Here is a 20,995-nt window from a genome sequence, read left to right as displayed (position 1 = left end):
CAGCTCATTCAAGACCAGGGTGGGGTGGAGGGTGGAGCCCCCAGGCCCCAGGAGGGCCGGGCGAGGCTGGGGTGTAGGGCGGTGCGGGGTGAGGGTGCAGCGGGAGGCGCCCCCAGCTTGAGCAGACCCTCCCTTGCAGAGGATGTAGTTTTTCCTTAATCTAAGAGTGGAAAGCCACTGACGTGCTTTAGACAGAGACAGAGAGAAAACCGGGCATCACCGGATGGTGGCGGGACAGACGCCATGACGGCTCTCGGACCCTGACCCACATTCACCCACAGTCATGGGAACACGGGAGCCAGTGTGAGCTGTGGCTGGTGCGGCAGCCAGGCAGTTGGCGGTCCCGGAGCAGGAGCGGCAGGTGGGGAGGGCAGGGCGGGCCTGGGGCCTGAGGTGGGGGTGGGGACTGGGGCCTGAGGTGGGGGTGGGGCCTGGCTCCTGAGGTGGGGGCGGGGCCTGGGGCCTGAGATGCGGGTACATTCTGGGTCCTGAGTTGGGGACGGGGCCTGGGTCCTGAGATGGGGGTACATCTGGGTCCTGAGGTGGGGGTGGGGACTGGGTCCTGAAGTGGGGGCGGGGACTGGGTCCCGAGGTGGGGGTGGGGTCTGGCTCCTGAGTTGGGGGTGGGGACTGGGTCCTGAAGTGGGGGCGGGGACTGGGTCCCGAGATGAGGGTACATCCTGGGTCCTGAGGTGGGGGCGGGGCCTGGGTCCTGAGGTGGGGGTGGGGCCTGGCTCCTGAAGTGGGGGAGGGGCCTGGGTCCTGAGGTGGGGTGCCCCTGGGCTGCAGCCTTTTCACTTCCTCCCAGTCTATCCCCACCTTGCAGCTGGCACAGAGGGTCATTAGAACTGGAATGTTCTCCGTAGAAAATCCGGAAAGAGCACAGGAGAACGAGAGTTCGTGCTATTTTGGCGTTTCCTCCTCAGGCACTAATGCAGAGGAATCTTAAATGGTAAATGAGCCTTGGGGGGAACCTGCCTCAAATAGCACCGCTCTATCCAGCGTCTGCTCTGAGGACGTTGCTTTGTGCACTGAGGAGGGGAGAGAGGAGAGGGGGAGGGAGGGGGCGGAGCAAGATAGGGAAAGGCGAGGTGGGGGGGAAGGAGGAAAGGGAGGAAGGGGAGAAGGGAAAGGGGGAAAAGGGATGGGGCCGAGGAGGAGGAGGAGGAGGAGGAGGAGGAGGAGGGGAGGGGAGGAGGGCCGCAGCTGTCTGCCCAGCGCCACCGCCTGCCACCCGGTGAGTCACGGTGCCAGCTCCCACCGCCTGCCTCTATTTTTATATCAGCGCCTGCTCATATCTGACTCGTTAAATAAGCCTCCCAACTGGAGGAGGGGAATCTGATGGCAGAGAATGAGGACCGAGGGAATAATGTAGAAGTCTAAATAGGAATTATAAAGCGATCTCTCTCTCTTATTAGGAGATCTTCGCCTTTTTAACAACCAGGCGCTTTAAGCTGCTGCCGCACAGGGGAGGGGAGACCTGGGAGGCCTTGGGCAGCGGCCACACGAATGATCCCAGGATCCTAGCAGCCGGGGCTCTGGCCCCAGAGGGTGGTGGCAGCTGCGGGAGGGGCTGGGGAAGGTGCGCCCATCGCACCTGCCGGTGACACCCAGCACAATAGGCCCCGTCCGCAGCCAGCGGGAAGGCTGTGCCCTCCCACCCAGCAAGCCAGCGGGAGCGCACCGCAGATGGTCACAGACAGATGCGAGACACTGGGGCTGGCGGTCACATGGGGGAGGGGGCCACCGGCCCGCAAGCCAGGTCACCTTGCGCAAGTAATTCAACGGCCCCGAGCCTCAGTTCCCTCAGCTGTGAAATGGGGGGGGGGGGGGGTTAGTGCGCTCAGCCTCGTGGGGTTGGAGGATTGCAGGGACACCCCGTGTCCGAGTCAGGTGCGCCCAGGGGACTGCAGGGCCCGGGGCTTCCTCTGGCGGTGTCCGCAGAAGAGCTCTGCTCCCCCGCGCCTGCTAGAGAATGAGTGCTGCTTTCTCTGGGATCTGTGATGGGTAGGTACACCAGCCTTTCTGAGCAGGGGTCAAGGGCAAGAGGCGCTCTGCCAATGTGTCTTTGAGCCTCTCTGGATTATCTTCCATTTGGAGACTCTCCGGGATGACATTCCTCCTCTGACGTTCGGTTATGTGACGCATCCTGATCAGAGACGTCTGTTTGAGCCCTGCCTTCTGAAGTTCACCTGCTTGCGTCAGATCGTGGGGTGAATATTGATGACGTCAGTCCTGGTGCTTTAGAGGTGCTGGGCAGAGGAGAGTTAGAGCTCGCTCTTGCCAGGAAGAACTGGGGGAGCTGGGACCTGTGCGTCCTTTTTGCCATGCTTTGCACCGAATGCACAGCTAGAACTCACGTGTGTCCGTGTGTCCTTGTGTCCCCAGGATCGATGCCGGTCCCACGGTTCTTTCCCGGCTCCTGGGCCTGGTGGAGGAGGCGTGAGCATTTCTGGTCTTTCCAAGGCAAGGATCCCCACGTTCAGAGCAAGATCCTGGTGACCCAGGGGCCCAGGACCTGCCTGCGCCCTGAGGCTGCGGGCCAGGTAGGCTGAGCCCTGGACCCAGTGCAGCTCCAGTGCCCCGAGAGTCATGCCTGTAGGAGCAGGTGCCTGGCCGCTGGCACAGTCTTCTCCTTTCAGGGGACCCCCAGAACAGGCAGCTGCCCTCTCCTTCATACACTGCCTGACCCTAGAAGGAAGCCCAGGGACACTGACAAGGAGCCTGTTTTCTCCCCCTTTCTTCTTGTCCAACTAGGCACAGATTTAAACTCAAACTTTATTTTATTTAATTTTTTTTTTTACATTTATTTAATTTTGAGAAACAGAGTGAGACAAAGCGGGGGAGGGGCAGAGAGAGAAGGAGACACAATCTGAAGCAGGCTCCAGGCTCTGAGCAAATGGTCAGCACAGAGCCTGACGCGGGGCTCGAACCCACAAACTGTGAGATCATGACCTGAGCCGAAGTCGACTGAGCCATGCAGGCAGCCCTGAACTCAAACCTGAAGGCCAAGAGTGGCCCTGGTAGGCCCTGGGGAACAGTCCAGAGCATCCAGATGCTGCCAGTCAGGCTCCATGCACACGCTGTCCTCTCCTGCCCTGCCCTCCCCTCCCCCTTCCCCTACCTATCTGAGCACTGTGGCAGGAGCCCAGGGCCCCATTCTCCCAGACACAGCCTCAGGTGCCTGGCTCCCACATGCTCACCCCACCGCAAGAACCCCCCCACCTTTCCCATCCTGTGTGTGGTCGTTTTCCCTTTCCTGTGTAGTTCGCGGCCCCAGGCAGATGGCAGTGTGCAGGCCCCAGGGGGCATCGCAGCCTGGCCGGAATGGCTGAGACACTCTCCCCCTCAGAAAGGGGCCCCAGGGCCCATGTGGTTCCTCCCTCCAGGGCTGGCTCAGTGAGGGGCTGCCGGGCGAGCAGCAGGCCTTACAGAGTGTCGCCCATCGTGGACTAGAGGGAGGGGACCCTCTCTTGTGGCCAAGGAGCACCCTGCCCAAGAGGAAAGCTAGCCGTAGTCCCATTCTGCCGGTTTGAAAGACAAGGTCCAGAGTCGATCACACAGTCCCAGGCTGTTCTTCCATCACGGGCCCGTCACTTCCCCTGAGCCACGGGACTGCCCCCTCCCTCCCCCAGAACGCCTTAGCGGAGATTGTGGAGGAGTCTAGGGTAACCCTGGAAACGGGGAGCCGTCAGGCCGCTTCCCGGTGAAAGAGACAAGAGGACACATTCTCTCTTAGATCGCTTCAATCAGAGTCAGTGTTGAGGACCCAGCCGCCCACCTTCCTTAGGCAGGGTTTTCATTTTTCAGTCTTCCTGGTGGCCTGCGCTCCCTGATTTTCCATGTCGCGGGGTTTGTTATCCTCTGGGAGCTTGGGAGCTGGCTCGGGAGCCTGGGGGCAGGAAGGAGGGTGTGGGGAGCGGGCAGCCTTCCTGGGCTGGGCTCGCTGTGACAGCTCACCCCACATGCCTGCCACGGGCCACATGCTTGCCATTCCCCCTGGCGCGCTCATCCTCTCAATATAGGGCGCTTCTGGCACACCCAGGCAGGGGGCCTCTGGCTCTGGGGCCGGACACCCTGCTGCTTTAGGGCAAGGCCAGTGGGGACAGGCTGGGCCAGGTATCAGCTTTCTTCCTCTCCTTGCATGGCCAGGGCCTGCAGCCTGCCTTCTGATTTGCGTGTATTATTAGGTCCCAGGGACTCCGGCGGCCACGGGTGAGCCTCAGTGGTGGGGGGGGGGGGGGTAGGGGGAGCGCGATGTGGTCCTGGAGGGAGTTTATCCCTGAACCTGAGCTTGGTTGGGGGTCCCCAGGGCCGCCTCCGGGGAAAATGAAGAAGGTGCCTTTCCTTGTTCCCTTGCTGTGTGCCCCCACCTGCCCCCGAGCTCACACGTGGGCCTGCCTGGCCCCACTGCCCCCTTGTGCCCCCCACCCACCCCGGGGCTTGTTTCTGTAATATAAATTGACCTAGTTTGTGGCTGATCTGGGCTTAATTGCTTTCTCTCTCTGGTAACATATGGGCATGTTTACTAGGGCGGTTAATGTCATGGCTCTACAAGGAGAGTTAATTTGGGAAATGGGGGCCGTACTGCCCCGGAGGGTGCAGGAGGAGGCCCCTCCCAGGGCACAGAGCCCACCTGGCCCCCCGCTCAGGGGTCCCTGAGCTGCCAAGCTTTGGGATGGAGGGATGCACGCAGTTTTGCTTCCTGCCCCAGCCCCCGAACTATTTGACAATGGCTGGTGGCAGCAGACAGGCTGTGTACCTCTGCCACCAGAAGTGACCAGCGTCTTTAGGTGATGGGAGGAGAGGATACGTGCCCCTTTCACTGGCTGCGTTTAGCGGGAGAGAAGCCTGCCCTCTGCCTCTCCGGGGGCTCACAGCCAAGGTCGGACCTCATGGGCAGGGCACTTTGATTTTCTGTCTTCCTTCCTTCTTCCCTCCCTTCCTCCCTCACTTCCTTCCTTCCTTCTTTCCTCCCTCCCTCCTTCCTTCCCTCCTTCTTTTCTTTCTCCTTTCCTCCTTTCCTCCTTCTTTCCTCCCTCACTTCCTCCCTTCCTTCCTTCCTCCCTCCCTTCCCTCCTTCTTTCCTCCCTCCCTCCCTTCCTCCCTCCCTCCTTTCTTCCTCCCTCCCTTCCTTCTTCCTTTACTCCCTCCCTCCTTCCTTCCCTCCTTCTTTCCTTTCTCCCTTCCTTCCCTCCTTCCTCCCTTCCTCCCTCACTTCCTCCCTTCCCTCCTTCTTTCCTCCCTCCCTCCCTTCCTCCCTCCCTCCTTTCTTCCTTCCTCCCTTCCTCCCTTCCCTCCTTTCCTCCCTCCCTCCCTCCCTTCCCTCCTTCCTCCCTTCCTCCTTCACTTCCTTCCTTCCTTCTCTCCTTCCTTCCTCCCCTCCTTCCTTCCTTCCTTCCTTCCTTCCTTCCTTCCTTCCAGGCTGAGTTATCCTGGTTCCCCCGACCTCACTCTGGGACAATTCCTCTATGACTCAGTGCTCCCACCTTGGGCTTTATCTTCCACATCTGTAAAACAAGGGACAAAATAGTCACCTCCAGGGTCCCTTTCTGTCCTGAAGCTCTGAAGCCAGCCTACAGTTACTGCTCTGGGACACATAGGGCTCCCGAATGCCATCTTGGCCCGTGGTAGTCCTGGGAGATCCTCGGCCCGCCTCCCCTCTAGAAGCTCGGTGCCCTCCCTGGCTGGCACTGCCCCACCTCTAAATGAGTTAATGCAGGGCTTTTCTTGTTTGCAGGGCTGTTCCCCTGCCAACTGAGAGCTCCAGTCTCGGGCCAGTCTGCGCACTGTGGGGAAAAAAGGCCAATTGTAAAAACTCCCCTCACATAGACGAGGGCGGGGGTGGTGGGCAGTAAATAAGAGAGGTTAAATTCCTCTGCCTGAGCTATGCCCAGGAACTAGGGTGGGAGGGAAGGGGAGAAGAGGAGAGGGGGCAGTGGCAGGAGCTCTGCACGGGGGAGATGAGCCCTCTGACACTCAGCTTGGAGCCAGGAAAACTCTCCATGTCTCCAAATCTTTAGGAAAGGCCCACAAAGTGCGTTACTATTAACTGAACTCCAGAATTTTATTTGGGTTTTAGCAGCTTCCCCATGAATATCCTTTCTGCTCCAGGACCCCACCCAGGGAGCCCTGGTGCATCTAATTATCATGATTTCTTTTTTAGAAAAAAATTTTTAATGTTTATTTTTGAGAGACAGAGAGAGACAGCATGAGCAGGGGAAGGGCAGAGAGAAAAGGAGACACAGACTAGGAAGCAGGCTCCAGGCTTCGAGCCATCAGCACAGAGCCCGTCGCGGGGCTCGAACTCACAAACCGCGAGATCATGACCTGAGCCAAAGTCAGACGCTTAACCGACTGAGCCACCCAAGGGGCCACCATAGGGGAGCTCTCAATTTGGGTTTCTCTCATGTTTTTCTCATGATCAGACACACGTTATGGGGAAAGAATATGAAAGAGGCCAAGTGCCCTTTTCATCACATCCTAGAGAGGGACGCGTGAGATCCACATGTCATCCTTGGTGGCATTTACCCTCCTCGCGTGGCCAAGGGGGTGTCTGCCAGCTTTCTCCACCCGAAGTGGCTGTTTTGTACTTTCCCTACGGTGTTTTCCGGAACCCAGGCTTAGAGCTTAGAGGAGGGGATGAAGCTCCACCCACAGCCCGGAGTGGAGAGTCTCCCCACATATTGCTTGGAATCTTTCGTAAGGAGGGGCTGCCCCTCTTCACTCCTTATTCACGAATTCAGTCATAATCTACATCCGCGTGGAGACATCTATATTTTATGCTTTGGGCTATGATCCAATGCCACGTTATTTATTTCGCTGTCAAATCATTCCGGCCTTGGCCGTCAGGTGCTCTTTCGGGTTGGCTCCCCTGTTCCTCTGGCATCACAAACTGCTGTTCATCAAGCACTTGCTTACTTGCTCCTACTGTGATCTGCTCCAGCCACGTGGTGTATTCCCCCCCACCCCCCCCGCCACCGGCTCTAGAATCAACCACTTCGCCAAGGAGCCGTGGTGCCTTTTCCTGGGTCTTTAGAAACCAAGATCTGGCGCTGGGGTGCTCGTTGTTCCTGGGGTGTTTGTTCTCGCTTCTAGGCCCTCTGGGTAGGCAGCGCTCGGGAATACTGATGTGTGTGTACGTTAGCCCACGTATATGTACATCTGTAACTGTTTCCATGTATGCGTTTGCATCTATGTGACATATGTGTTAGGTTAAACGTGGCTTCTTACTGGTATCTCTGACTCTAACGGAGTTTTAAATGATGCATGATTTGAATGAAGCTGGCTAGCTCAGAGAAAAGTATGGACATGAAAACAAGAGTCTCTATTCCTGAGCTGTAGAGGGAGGATATTGGATTTTGTGCGGGATGGAATGAAGCTTCAAGTCTATCTTCCTTCTTTCTGTGTTTTTTTTTTTTAATTTTTTTAAATGATTTTATTTATTTTTGAGACAGAGACAGAGCATGAGCAGGGGAAGGGCAGAGAGAGAGGAAGACACAGAATCTGAAGCCGGCTCCAGGCTCCGAGCTGTCAGCACAGAGCCCGACGCGGGGCTCGAACCCACAGACTGTGAGATCATGACCTGAGCCGAAGCCGGACGCTCAACTGACTGAGCCACCCAGGCGCCCCAAGCCTATCTTATTTCAATCTTAGGAGACCACACAAGCCCAGCTGACATCTAGCTGACAGAGAGAACATTTAATTGCTTTGTTCACTTTTCAGCCAGTTGTCTGCCATCGCATAGAGACAGATGGAGATAGACTGAAATGACACATCCTCACGTAAAGAAAGTGAAAAGTTCCCTCCTTCCAGAGCCAGCTCTATTAAGGGTAGGAAGACAGTGCTGTCCAAGCAGCTGGGTGTGGGTCCTCTGGGCATGTCTTTCCCCCCTACTGTGCCTGGGGGGGACTTGACAATCTTAGATTCCGGCACCTTCAGCAGACAAGCTATCCTTGCTCTGAAACTTCTGGATACCCTGGGCAGGTCGTTAGGGCCCACAGACCCCCTTGCCTGGGTGGGGAAGCACCACAAGGATCACAAGAAACCTGGTCTTCCCTCCTTTAGGCAAAAGCCAGTCCAGATCAGGTAAGGTTGGCTTTCTGGTTCCCCAGTCTGAAGGTGGCCCAGGCTTTACCGTTATGCTGAGCTCTGCCTTCAACTTTGGGACAGATGGCAGTGACTGGCTGTCGGCCACCATGACCTGTTTAGTTTTTTTTTTTTTTTTTTTAATGTTTATTCATTTATTTTTGGGTGGGGGTGTAGAGGAAGGGGCAGAGAGAAAGAGGGAGGGAGGGAATCCTAAGCAGGCTCTGTGCTGTCAGTGCAGAGCCTGATGGGGGGCTCGAACCCACGGACCATGAGATCATGACCTGAGCCAACATCAGGACTGAGCCACCTAGCCCCCCCCCCCCCATGACCTGTTTAAAGGGACTTTGTGGCAGGTGGTGGGGCACAGCTGGCTGCAGGAGCCCCGCTCCCCTTACCAGCTCCCCCTCCTCTGCAGGGGCACGAAGGGCTCCAGCTTCTTGTCTCCCTCTTTAAGTCAGGACAGAGGACCTATCTGAGGGACATGCAGGGCTCATAGGTTCTGGAAGCTTCTAAATTAAAGGGAAAGGAATCTTGGCTTGAAGCACCAAGCACCTTTTTTTTTTTTTTAATGTTTATTTTTGAGAGAGAGAGAGAGACAGACAGACAGAGCACGAGTGGGGAAGGGCAGAGAGAGAGAGTGAGACAGGGAGACACAGAATCCAAAGCAGGCTCCAGGCTCCGAGCTGTCAGCATACGCCCGACACGGGGCTCGAATTCATGAACCGTGAGATCGTGACCTGAGCCGAAGTCAGACACTTAACCAACTGAGCCACCTGGGCACCCCCTGAAGCGCAGAGAGTCTTTAGAGATGTGACTTGTAAAACAGAGAAAGGCATGATAAGTCTGCCTTCTGCTTTAAACCTCTTAGAGAAGGGCTCACCAGGCCTGGGGGAGAGAACAAGTGAAAGGGAGACATCTGTTTTGCCCCGACAAGCCCACTGTCCCCTGGAGAAGGTGAGATGCGCAAGAAACCACACCAGAGGTAGGAGTCCTGGCCTGTGAGACCTCTGTGGGCTCTCCGGAGGCTGTGGGAGCAGGCAGTGGGTGACATTTGGGAGCAGACCCTGAATCTGGAAGCCATGAATCTTAGAGGTCGCTTTCCAGATGTGTGATCTTGGGGCAGTGGGTGGGGAGAGGGTTCACTTCACCATCCCCAGCCTCCGCTTCCTTGTCCATAAACAGAAAAATATTTGCAAGGATGTTGTGAGGACTGACGTGGTGATGTCTGTGTAGCCTTGGCTGGTTGTGAAATACCAGTCGGTTCCTGGTTGCAGCCATCCCCGCTATTTAAAAGAGAAGGCCAGATTCTCCCCGTTTTGGCTACTGGCTCCCGTGTCAGTTTGATCTATGCCCTCACTGGGATTTTTTGATCACTCCTTTACCTGCTGGCACGACGAGATTCTCCAGGCTGCCCTTGTATATTTTCTGTCCTAGTCCTAGACTCAGCCATTTCTCCAGGGAGTTCGGGTTCCTTTTATCGGAGAATGGTCTTAGGACGCAGAGTTCTGGGGCTAGCTGTGCTTATTGCTACGTGGGTATCATTGCTTAGAGGGCCTCTCAGCTGGCAGAGCAAGAAAGTATGCACTCTACACCCTGTGTATACACACAACTGTGAATATCGCTGTATTCGGCAACGCGTATATTAAACGCGTTGCCTAACGCGTTCGTGCGTGAAACGAGTTCGTGTCTCCAGCTGTAGTACATTACCTGACAAACAGCCAAGTGACCAAGATAATATGTTGATGTGCGTAACCTTGGTGTGATGAAAATGGCCCCTTCCACCTGTGCTCTTCCTCCAAAAAATGCACGACCCCCGTATAATTACGAGAAAGACGTCAGACGAAATCCCACCCGAAGGGCAGTCTACTAAATACCTGACCAGCACTTCTCAAGACTGTCAAGGTTATCAAAAACGAGGGAAGTCTGAGAAAATGTCACAACTAAGAGGAACCCAAGAAGACCCGAGAATTAAAGGAAATACGGGATCCTGGAACAGAACAGGGACACTGGATAAAAACTAAGGAAATCTAGGGGCGCCTGGGTGGCTCCATGGATTAAGCGTCTGACTTCGGCTCAGGTCATGATCTCAGGGTTCGTGGGTTCGAGCCCCACGTCGGGCTCTGTGCTGACGGCTCAGAGCCTGGAGCCTCTTTCGGATTCTGTGTCTCCCTCTCTCTCCGCCCCTCCCCCACTCATGCTCTGTCTCTCTCAAAAATGAATAAACGTTAGAAAAAATTTTAAACAAAACAAAAAACTAGGGAAATCTAAAGAATGAACTTTAGTTAATAATAATGTATCAGTGTTAGTTCATTGTAACAAATGTTCCACACTAATTTAAGATGCTAATAACGGGTATTGGGTATAAAGTATATGGGAACCTTCTATACTATCTTCATAACTTCTCTGTAAATCAAAAACTACTTTAAGGGCACCTGGGTGGCTTAGTTGGTTGAGCGTCCAATTCTTGATTTCAGCTCCGGTCGGGATCTCACGGTTCATGGGATCGAGCCTTACATCAGACTCTGCGTTGACAGCTCGGAGCCTGCTTGAGATTCTCTCTCTCTAATCTCTCCATCCCTCCCCAGCTCCTGTGCGTGCTCTCTTTCAAGTGTCTCTCAAATAAATAAACCTTAAAAAATACTCTAAAATTCAAAATTTCTTTAAAAAATAAAAGAGAATGCCAAGGCCAAGGCCACCTGCTCTGGCTGCTCTCCCACGTGCCCTTGGGTCATCTTCCAGGATGCCTGCTCCCTTAGGACTGCAACTACAACTTTGTGCCCATGTGTTCTTGCCTCAACTTGTAGCAAACTGGGCTCCTTACCTGTTCCCTTGGAAGCACAAGAGCCTATCATGGGGTGGTGGACAGAATAACAGCCCCCAAAGATCTTGCAATCCCAGGACCCGTACCCCCGTTAGCTTCTATGGCCAAACGAGCCTTCGCAGATGTGAGCCAGGTAAGGATCTTGAGATGGGGAGGGTATCCTGGATTATCCAAAATAGTCACAAGAGTCCTTACAAGAGGGAGGCAGGGGTTCTGAGTGAGAGAAGGAGACGTGATGGTTGGGGGCAGAGACGGGAGTACCACAGGGCCAGAAGGGGACCAAGAGCCAAGGAAAGACGCCTCTGAGGAAATGGAATCTTCCCTTACAGCCTCCAGAAGGAACGCAGACCCGCCAACCCCTTGATTTGAGATCCACTTTAGACTTCTGACCTCCAGAAATGCAAGGCGGTAAGTTCATATTGTTCAAGCCACTAAGTTTGGGGTGACTCACTACAACGTTAGACAGCCACAATAGGAAACTACAAGGGTCAAGAAAAGTGATCCTTTCTGGGGCTGACTTCCCTCTTCCTGGCACAGGCCAACTTGCCACAAAAGCAAGAGTCCCTGTGGTAAAGGAGGCAAATTTGCCTTAGGATCGGCATCACAAACACCTGCACTGCGTCCAGGTGACCCGGGAGTCTGGAACAGCCGAGGGTAATTGACATTGACGCTTAACGCTGGGTTTCCACCACCTCCACATCCACAGCAAATTTATCACCTGCAACCGTACTTGATGGAAGCGAACTTGCTTTCCTTTCTTTGAAGTTCTTGCCAACTTCTTTTTGGAAGGCAGTAATTATCTGCCTTTGCTATTTAGGGCATCTTTATTTCCTGAATATCAGGATGAGAACAGTAGTCGGCAGATAAATTCTCTGCAACCTGAAGACTTATTTTCACGCGTTGCTTTTCCTTTCTAAATAGTAAAGTGTCTCCAGGGAAAGGCTTCCCCGACCGGGGCATGCAGGTCTGTGTGTGCGCGTGCCTGTGAGGGTGTGGGTTCCATGTATTCGAAACCTCTCCAGAAATAGATGAACCAAACTTTCCATGAGATTGAAGAAGCTTTCAAAACAACAAGCCTACATTATTCTCTGTGCATCATTGCTGGTTTAAGATTGGAGCAGAAATACACCCCTTTAGATGAGGCTCCTCGGCCAGCAGAACGTCCACAAAAACAAGTCTGGGGTGGGCACCTGGGTGGCTCAGTCGGTAAAGCCTCTGACTCTGGCTCAGGTCATGATCTCACAGTTTGTGAGTTCGAGCCCCGTGTAAGGCTCTGTGCTGACAGCTCAGAGCCTGGAGCCTGCTTCGGACACTGTGTCTCCCTCTCTCTCTGCCCCTCCCCCACGTGTGTTCGCTTTCTCTCTCTCTCTCTCTCAAAAATAAACATTTAAAAAAAAAAAGTCCTGTGTTATGTCACAGTTGTAACCAGTGGAAATGCCTAAAGCTACATGTCGCCTACACCAGGAAAATGGCACTTTAGAGTCTGTAAAACAGCACTCGCACACATCATCGAAAACCTGTAATGTAGATGCTATTATTTTCATTTTATAAATAATCGCTACTCTTTTGGTCTTTTCTGAGAGCTTGAGACACGGCAGGGGCTGTGCTATGCTTCCTGCCTGGTATAGTGGTTGGGAGCCCTGTATGTGACTCCTAGCTTCCCCCTTTTACCCTCTCCCTTTACCAGCTGAATTGCGTTGCCCACATTGCTTAGCCCCTGTGGCTCAGTTTCCTCCACTGTAGGAGAGAATAACTGTATTTGCCCTCAGGGGATTCCCATGAGACTGACATGAGATGATGTTTGTAAGGGTCTTAGAACGGTGCCCCCCATGGTGGAAGGCCTCACAGCATCCCTTTGAAGCAGGTGTGTGTCCTAAACCCACATCAGCTGTATCATTTGCCTCACTCTGGGGCCTAGAACTGTGGTTGGATTAGCTTGTGTCATCTGTAGTCTTTGGCTAATGGTCAGTTGATTTTCAACAAAAGGGCCAAGGCAATTCAATGGAGGAAATAGGCTTTTCAACAATGGTTCTGGGACAACTGGGTGTCCATCTATGAAAGAACGAATTTGGACCCCTACCTCACACCATACACAAAAATTAACTCTACTACCAGTTTCTTTGTGGATTTTTCTCATCCACCTGCTGTGTAAGGGTCACTCAGCTAGTCCCCACCCTGCCAGAGGGCATTGTTCCATTCATAGCTGTAGACGCAGTGTGTTCATGAGAGGAAGTGAGTTGCCATCTTGAACTGGAAGTCCAAAATTTAAAAATGTGTGCCTCAAACGACACCATCAACAAAGTAAAAAGACAACCCACAGAATGGAAGAAAGTATTTACAATTATATATCTGATAAGGGACAGTTTTGGCCTCAGCTTACCCATAACCAGTGTTGTGGTTAGACTGGCTTTTATGGTTCATAATATTGCAAGATGTGCTTCAGCAACAACCAGCAGGAAGCGATGAAAAAATAGAAGTTTATTACTTCCAACACCTGGAAATTACACACCATACCTGGGGCCACATAGAAAGGTTGTTTGGGGAGAGAGTGCACAAATCAGGAGTTGTGCTTTTATTGGGATCAAGGGTGGGGGCCTAGGATTTCACAGGCTCACCGTTTGTTGGTAAGTTTAAACCATAAGAGTGGACATGTAAGGTACAGGAAGGGAAGAGACAAGTGACTCAAATGGCCAGTTACCAAAATTAACCAAGATGTCTGAAACAATGGAGCCTCAGTGAAGGGAGGTGACCTGGCTTTTAATCTAATCATCTAATCAGGCTGGCAATATGTTTATTCAAGAGAGTCATCTTTGAAATGGATACTTAAGCCATGAAAGCGAAAGTCAAGCACTCGAATTACAAAAAAGGGAAAAAGCAAACAAACAAACGAGTAGGGCTTGCGCTGCAGGGACTTGTATCCAGAATAGATAAATAACTTAACATTCAACAATAAAAAATAAATCCCCTCATTAAAAACGGGGAAAGGATTTGAATGGATTTTTCTCCCGAAAACAAAACAGCACAAAATCCAACGGCCAGTAAGCACTTGACGCTCAACATCGTTTGTCATTATGGAAATGTAAACCAAAACCACAATGAGATACCACTGCATACCCACTAGGATGTGAATAAAGACAGACAATATCAAGTATTGGCACAGACGTGGGGAAATGGGAACTCATGCGTGGCCGGTGGGAATGTAAAATGGGGTAGCCACTTTGGAAAACAGTTTTGCAGCTCATCAGAAAGTTAAACGTAGCATTGTCCGATGACCCAGAAATTCTGCTCCTTGATTTACATCCAAACGACTTGAGAACAGGCGCTTAAGCAAATACGTGCTCATGAATGGTCATAGCAGCACCATTCATAACAGCCAAAGAGTGAAAACAACCCAACTGGCTATTAACAGATGAATGGATAAACAAAGTGTAGTCCATCCATACACGTGGAATATTATTCGGCCACAAAAAAGACTGTAGCACAGACACATGCTCTAATGTACCTGAACTTTGAAAACCTTATTCTAAGCGAAAGAAGCCAGACCCAAAAGGTCACATATTGTATGATCCCATTTATATAAAAATATCCAGGATGAATAAATCCATAAAAACAGAAAGTAGGTGGAGTCCAGGAGCTGGGGGGTGGGGGGGGTGGGGAGAGGAGTATTGGGGCGTAATGGACAGTAATGGGGAGTAGGTATGGGGTTTTGGAGTAACGATAATGTTTTGGAACTAGATAGAGGTGGTGACCGCACAGCATTGTGGGTGTACTAAAGGCCACTAAATTGTTCACTAAAACGGTTGATCTGGGGGCGCCTGGCTGGCTCAGTTAAGCGTCCGACTTGGGCTCAGGTCATGATCTCACGGTTCTTGAGTTCGAGCCCCACATCAGGCTCCGCGCTGACAGCTCAGAGCCTGGAGCCTGCTTTGGATTCTGTGCCTCCCTCTCTCTCTGCCCCTCCCCCACTCATGATCTGTCTCTCTCCCTCAAAAATAAACATTAAAAATGGTTTTAAAAAAGGTTGATTTTTATGGAGGTTCCTCAAAAATTAAAACCAGCACCACCCTGTGACCCAGCAATTGCACTACTAGGTATTTATCCAAAGGGTGCAAAAATGCTGATTTGAAGGGGCACATACAGCCCAATGTTCACAGCAGCACTATCAACAATAGCCCAAATGTGGAAAGAGCCCAAATGTCCATTGACTGATGAATGGATAAAGAAGATGTGGTATATATATGCGATGGAATACTACTAGGGGATGAAAAAGAATGAAATCTTGCCATTTGCAACAACGTGGATGGAGGGCTTTATGCTAAGAGAAATTAGAGAAATAATTTGAGAATTCTTGAGAAAGAATGTGGAATTTGAGAAATACAACAGATGAACATAGGGGAAGGGAAGGAAAACTAAGATAAAAATAGAGAGGGGGGCAATCCATAAGAGACTCTTAAATAGAACAAACGGAGGGTTGCTGGAGGGGAGGGTGGGTTAAATGGGGGAATGGGCACTAAGGAGGGCCCATTTTGAGATGAGCACTGGGTGTCCTATGTAAGAGATGTATCACTGGGTTCTACTCCTGAAGCCAAGACTATACTGTAGGTCGTATGTTAACTAACTTGAATTTAAATTTAAAAAATAATACAACAAGGTGGTTGATTTATGTTATGTTCATTTCATCTCAATAAGAAAAATGAGAAAAAAAAAGAAAAATTAGGATAGTCATTCTTCTTGGGGGATATAATGCTTGAAAGAGGACTCTGGAGGCATCTGAATTGCTGGAAATGTTGTGACCAGTAGCCCATTTGGTCTTAAGAAAGTTCCATTGCTCACACCAGAGACCTTAGAAGTCAAATCTAAATTCCGAAAGTCGACTCAACTGCCGAATCTTAAAGCAGAATGCAACAGGTAATACTACTGAGGGACTATTTTACAAGAAAACAGATGGCAAGGAGAATGGACATGAGTGTTGAATATTGGAAAGATTCCTTCTGCCCTTGGTTATTAACACCATGCTAACTGCTGTAAAATATCCTCTAAAGGAATTTTCGTGGAAATTCTTAAGAGAATTCTAAGAGAATCTAGTCCTGTGCCAGGTTGTTTGTGAGCATGAGTTCGTGCACAGAGAGCCCTCCCGTCACCGTGGTGTGGGAGGAATTCGTGGCGATCTCTATAGCCCCAAGAGGACATTCTGTTTGGATTTGTACTGTGCTCCTGTCATCACAGACTCTAAGAAGGAGCTCGGGGTAGCACAGGCTTCCGTATCTCAGTACAGGAAGCACATGTGGGGGATGCACCTTGCTGGATGGAACCTTCCTACCCCCACCATGTTCCTGCCACTGGGTCACTTCCAGACCCCCCCCCCCCATTTTCCTGCCACTGGGTCACTTCCGGGTCCCCCCCACCATGTTCCTGCCACTGGGTCACTTCTGGGTCCCCCCCCCATTTTTCTCCCACTGGGTCACTTCCGGGTCCCCCCCCCCGCCACCATGTTCCTGCCACTGGGTCACTTCTGCCCCCCCCCCCCCGTTTTTCTCCCACTGGGTCACTTCCAGGTGCCCCCCACCACCACCATGTTCCTGCCACTGGGTCACTTCCGGGTCCCCCCCACCATGTTCCTGCCACTGGGTCACTTCTGGTCCTCACATAAGCCCATCTCTTTCCCGCCTTGAGGCCTCGGCTCCTGCTGTCTCTATTTTCTATGGACCCAACTTCCCCAAGGTCTGGGAATGTTGGCTCGTTCCCATCCTTGGGAGAGCGGCTGAAGCACCACCTTGCAGAGAGGCTGTCTCAAAGGGCCGAGGCTTTGCGTTAATCAGGTGTGGTAAGGCACGCAGACATGGGGATGACTGTGGAGAAAAAAAGGGTTTTATTCTGGCAGTTTCCCAGAAATAGACACCCCAAGCTCTGCAGGGCCACTCAGGAAGCACCAGGTTTTAACAGGACACAGAGGGAGCAAAGGGGAAAATGTGGGCACGAGCCATTATTACGGTTTCTGTGGGAAGGAAAGTGGCTGATTTGAATGGTGTCTGTGGACTCCGGGGCGGGGGCATCCCTGGCTGTCTTGCCAGGGAGTAGGGCAGGTGGCAGGGATCCTGAGTGTGACAGCCCCATAGAGGAGGAGGTCAGAGGTGTGGGCTCTGGGTCAGTAGGTTCACATCGGAAAAGCACCCCCTTGGGGCAAGTTGTTTACTGTGTGTAGGGGTTGTGTGACCCTGGAAGGGGCAGTCCCTCCAGGTCAGCAAGGCCCCAGGTGTGACAGCATCAGAGCACAGAAAATACAAGACATGGTTACTACGGAAGCCTTCCCAGGATGATAATGCTTATTATATTTCCTACCTTTCTTCCGGTTTGGTCTGTTTCCTTTGCTAAAATGGAAGCTCTGGGGGGGAGGAGCCATGTCTGTCTTCTCTTTCCCCGTGTATCCCCGGTGGCTAAAACTCAGTAGATGCCGGCCACCTGGGTGGCCCAGTTGGTCGAGCGTCCACCTCGTGATTTCCGCTCAGGTCACGATCCCAGCGCGGAGCCTGCGTAAGACTCTCTCTGTCTCCTTCTGCTTCTCTCTCCCACGCGCGCTCCTCTCTCTCTATGAAATCGAGAGATTTCAAATCAAATGAATCAAATCAAATGAATCAAATAACTAAAATAAAGTAAAACTTAGATGCTCCATAAATAGTGAATTAACGAATACATGAATCAAATTGTGTGGGTGTGGGCAATCTCTGAAATTTTAAGGTCTGTTATGCTAATACCCCAACGGTGCATCCATCTATCTATCTATCTATCTATTTATTTTCATTATTTTCTCTTTAAGTATTTTTTTTGAGAGAGAGAGATAGCGTGCAAACAGGGGACGAGCAGAGAGAGAGGGAGGGAGAGAGAGAGAGAGAGAGAGAGAGAATCCCAAGCGGGCTCCATTCGGTCAGCGAGGAGCCCAACGCGGGGCTTGAACTCATGAACCACGAGATCATGACCTGAGCCGAAATCAAGAGCTGGAGGCTTAACCGACTGAGCCACCCAGGCGCCCCTGTAATTTTTTCTGTTAATTGGACGGACCGCTCTCAGTTGCTGACTGTTCCAAAATGTTGTCCTGCCCCACATGCTGTCAGATCTCCCGAATGTTTTGACAAATGTTCCCAGTCATGACTTCAGCGATGGGGGGGGGGGGGGGACTGAATGGGATGAAGGTAGGCCAGAACACCTGCCACTCCTGTCCTATTTTCATACCAGCTCCTTTCCCTTTTTTTTTTCCAGTGGCATTTTTTGCTGCGAAAACGGCAAGACTGTGGGAAGGTTGCACGTTCACTAAAGGGACGTGTCGTCTCCAGCTGAATATTTTCTAGACCAAGCCTTCTAATGGGAAATAATGCTTGTGCTAATTCCTGTAGAATTAACTCCCTGGCCACATAATTCTCCAAACTGGCCTAATGTGCAGCTGGCATGTCCCCAAACGTGGACGAATTCCCTTTGGCTGTGGCGTCAAAGTAGAGGTTTCAAATTAGGCTGTGGAGTCTCCTGGGACGGGAAGGAAATGAGGACTCAAGACAGGTAAGCGGCCAACCCCTAGCTGCAGAAGGGAAGAAAAGAATAAAAAAGTGAAGAGAAGGGGCAGGTGGAGATGTGTGGGCCCCTCTCACACCGGGGTTATGATCACTTTTCTCTTTAGAAATGAGATAGGCAGGGCGCCTGGGTGGCTCAGTCGGTTGAGCGGCTGATTTCGGCTCAGGTCACAATCTCGCGGTCCGTGAGTTCGAGCCCCGTGTCAGGCAGCTCAGAGCCTGGACCCTGTTTCAGATTCTGTGTCTGCATCTCTCTCTGCCACTCCCCCGTTCGTGCTCTGTCTTTCTCTGTCTCAAAAATAAAAAATAAACGTTAAAAAAAATGTATCAAAAACTCAGATGGATCGGGGGCACCTGGGTGGCTCACTCAGTTGAGTGTCCGACTCTTGGTTTCAGATCAGGTCATGATCCCAGGGTCATGGGATCGAACCCCTCATTGGGCTTCATGCTGAGTGTGGAGACTGCTTAAGGTTCTCTCTCTTAGTCTCCCTCTGCACCTCCCCCCTGCTCATGTGCTTGTGTGCTGTCTCTCTCTCTCTCTCTCTCAAATAAAAAAAAATTAATTAAAAAAAAACTCAGATGGACTGAAGGGTGGGTAGCGGAATGGGTAGTTGATAAAGCAAGTAGAGTGAAATGTTAGTGATAGACCCCACCCCCACTCTCTCCGCCCAGCTAACCGCTGTAAATGTACAGTGCTCCCCCTTCATATCATCCCCTCACTTTTAAGGTGAGGTCACAGAGGCCCAGAGAAATTCCACTACTTGCCCAAATCTCACTGCTTCCGTCCTCCTGCCTAGGTTCACGTCACTCTGAGCTCTGCGGCCCCTTCTCCCTTCTCGCCCAACCAGCAAGGGTGCCCTAAGAGCTGCGGAAACCCATCGAGTGCTCTCTCTCGGCCCCGTGCACGGAAAGACACTTGAGGGAAGCAAGTGTCTCATCCCTGGTGACAAGGGCTTTTCCTGCCAGCGTGAAACCCGAAACCCGACGCCAGCCAAGGACGACGGCACGCTAACTGATAATGTGTAAATAACTTCAAATCCACTTCAACTTTGCGGTTCAGAAAGGAGCTGCCCTGCAATGAGGGGCCGTGAAACGTGATTACAGCAGAGAAACCAGCCCAGAAATGGGCAAGGAGACGGTTCTCGCAAGCTCGTAGGAAAAGTGGGTGTGCTGTTCAACAAACGGGCGAAGGGTTAGTCCCAAGAGGACAAATTTAGCAAGTAAGCATATTCTACACACACTCCACCAAAAGTAAAGTTCAATGTCACTAGTAAACAAAGAAATACAAACACTGCTTTTTTTCATCTATCACAATTCTTTTTTTTTTAATGTTTATTTATTTTTGAGAGACAGAGAGAGACAGCGTGAGCGGGGGAGGGGCAGAGAGAGAGGAAGACCCAGAATCCGAAGCAGGCTCCAGGCTCTGAGCTGTCAGCACAGAGCCCGACGCGGGGCTGGAACTTGATGCATTTTTTTTTAAGTTTATTTATTTATTTTGAGAGAGAGGGAGCCAGAGGTAGGGAAAGACAGAGAGAGAGGGAGAGAGGGAATCCTAAGCAGGCTCCTCACTGTCAGTGGAGATCCCAACACAGGGCTCGATCTCATGAACAGTGAAATCATGACCTCTATGTGAAATCAAGAGTCAGACGCTTAACCAAGTCACCCGGGTGCCCCCCAAAAAGAAAAGCAAAGCTGGATGCATCACGATTCCAGACTTCAAGTTATATTACAAAGCTGTAGGAATCAAAGCAGTATGGTACTGGCACAAAAATAGACCCATAGATCAATAGAACAGAATAGAAAACCCAGAAATAAAGCCACAACTATATGGTCAGTTAATCTTTGACAAAGCAGGAAAGAGTAGCCAATGGGAAAAGGACAGTCTGTTCAACAATCGGTGTTGGGAAAACTGGACAGCAACATGCAAAAGAAAGAAACTGGATCCCTTTCTTACATCATGCACAAAAATAAATTCAAAATGGATCAAAGACCTAAATGTGAGACCTGAAACCATAAAAATCCTAGCAGAGAGAACAGACAGTAACTTCTTTGATATTGGCCAAAGCAATTTTTTTCTAGCTATATGTCTCCTGAGGCAAGGGAAATGAAAGCAGAAATAAGCTATTGGGACCTCATCACAATAAAAAGCTTCTGCACAGTGAAGGAAACATCAACAAAACTAAAAGACAGCCCACGGAATGGGAGAAGATATTTGCTAATGACTTACCCGATAAAGGGTTAGTATCCAAAATTTGTAAAGAACTTACAAAACTCAACACCCAAAAAACAAATAATCCAATTAAAAATGGGCAGAAGACACGAATAGACATGAATAGACAAGACATCCAGATGGCCAACAGACACATGAAAAGATGCTCATCAGAGAAATGCAAATCAAAACTCCTGTGAGATATCACCTCACACCTGTCAGAATGGCTAAAATCAACAACACAAGAGAAAACAGGTGTTGGACAGGATGTGGTGAAAAAAGGAAATCTCCTGGATTGTCGTTGGGAATGCAAAC

General features: G+C 51.3%; 1 long non-coding RNA gene across 3 annotated transcripts; it reads left to right on the top strand.

Annotated features, from left to right (window-relative positions):
• The first annotated feature begins 219 nt into the window (after positions 1-219).
• Positions 220-19,765, top strand: LOC109248959 (uncharacterized). 3 transcript variants are annotated; one of them, XR_002072372.2, is made up of 5 exons: positions 220-361; positions 2,389-2,546; positions 11,242-11,320; positions 18,167-18,460; positions 19,269-19,765. It is a non-coding gene; the product is annotated as an uncharacterized LOC109248959 (long non-coding RNA). The 3 variants fall into 3 exon arrangements; XR_002072369.2 differs by lacking the exon at positions 220-361 and adding an exon at positions 776-952; XR_002072371.2 differs by lacking the exon at positions 220-361 and adding an exon at positions 1,180-1,237.
• Positions 19,766-20,995: the final 1,230 nt, after the last annotated feature.

The sequence above is a fragment of the Panthera pardus genome, unplaced genomic scaffold, assembly GCF_024362965.1.
Source record: "Panthera pardus isolate Hobbes unplaced genomic scaffold, ASM2436296v1 HiC_scaffold_22, whole genome shotgun sequence".
NCBI classification, from domain to species: domain Eukaryota; kingdom Metazoa; phylum Chordata; class Mammalia; order Carnivora; family Felidae; genus Panthera; species Panthera pardus.
The sequence above is the reverse complement of the archived record's forward strand: the minus strand, read 5'-3'. Positions and strand labels throughout refer to the sequence as shown.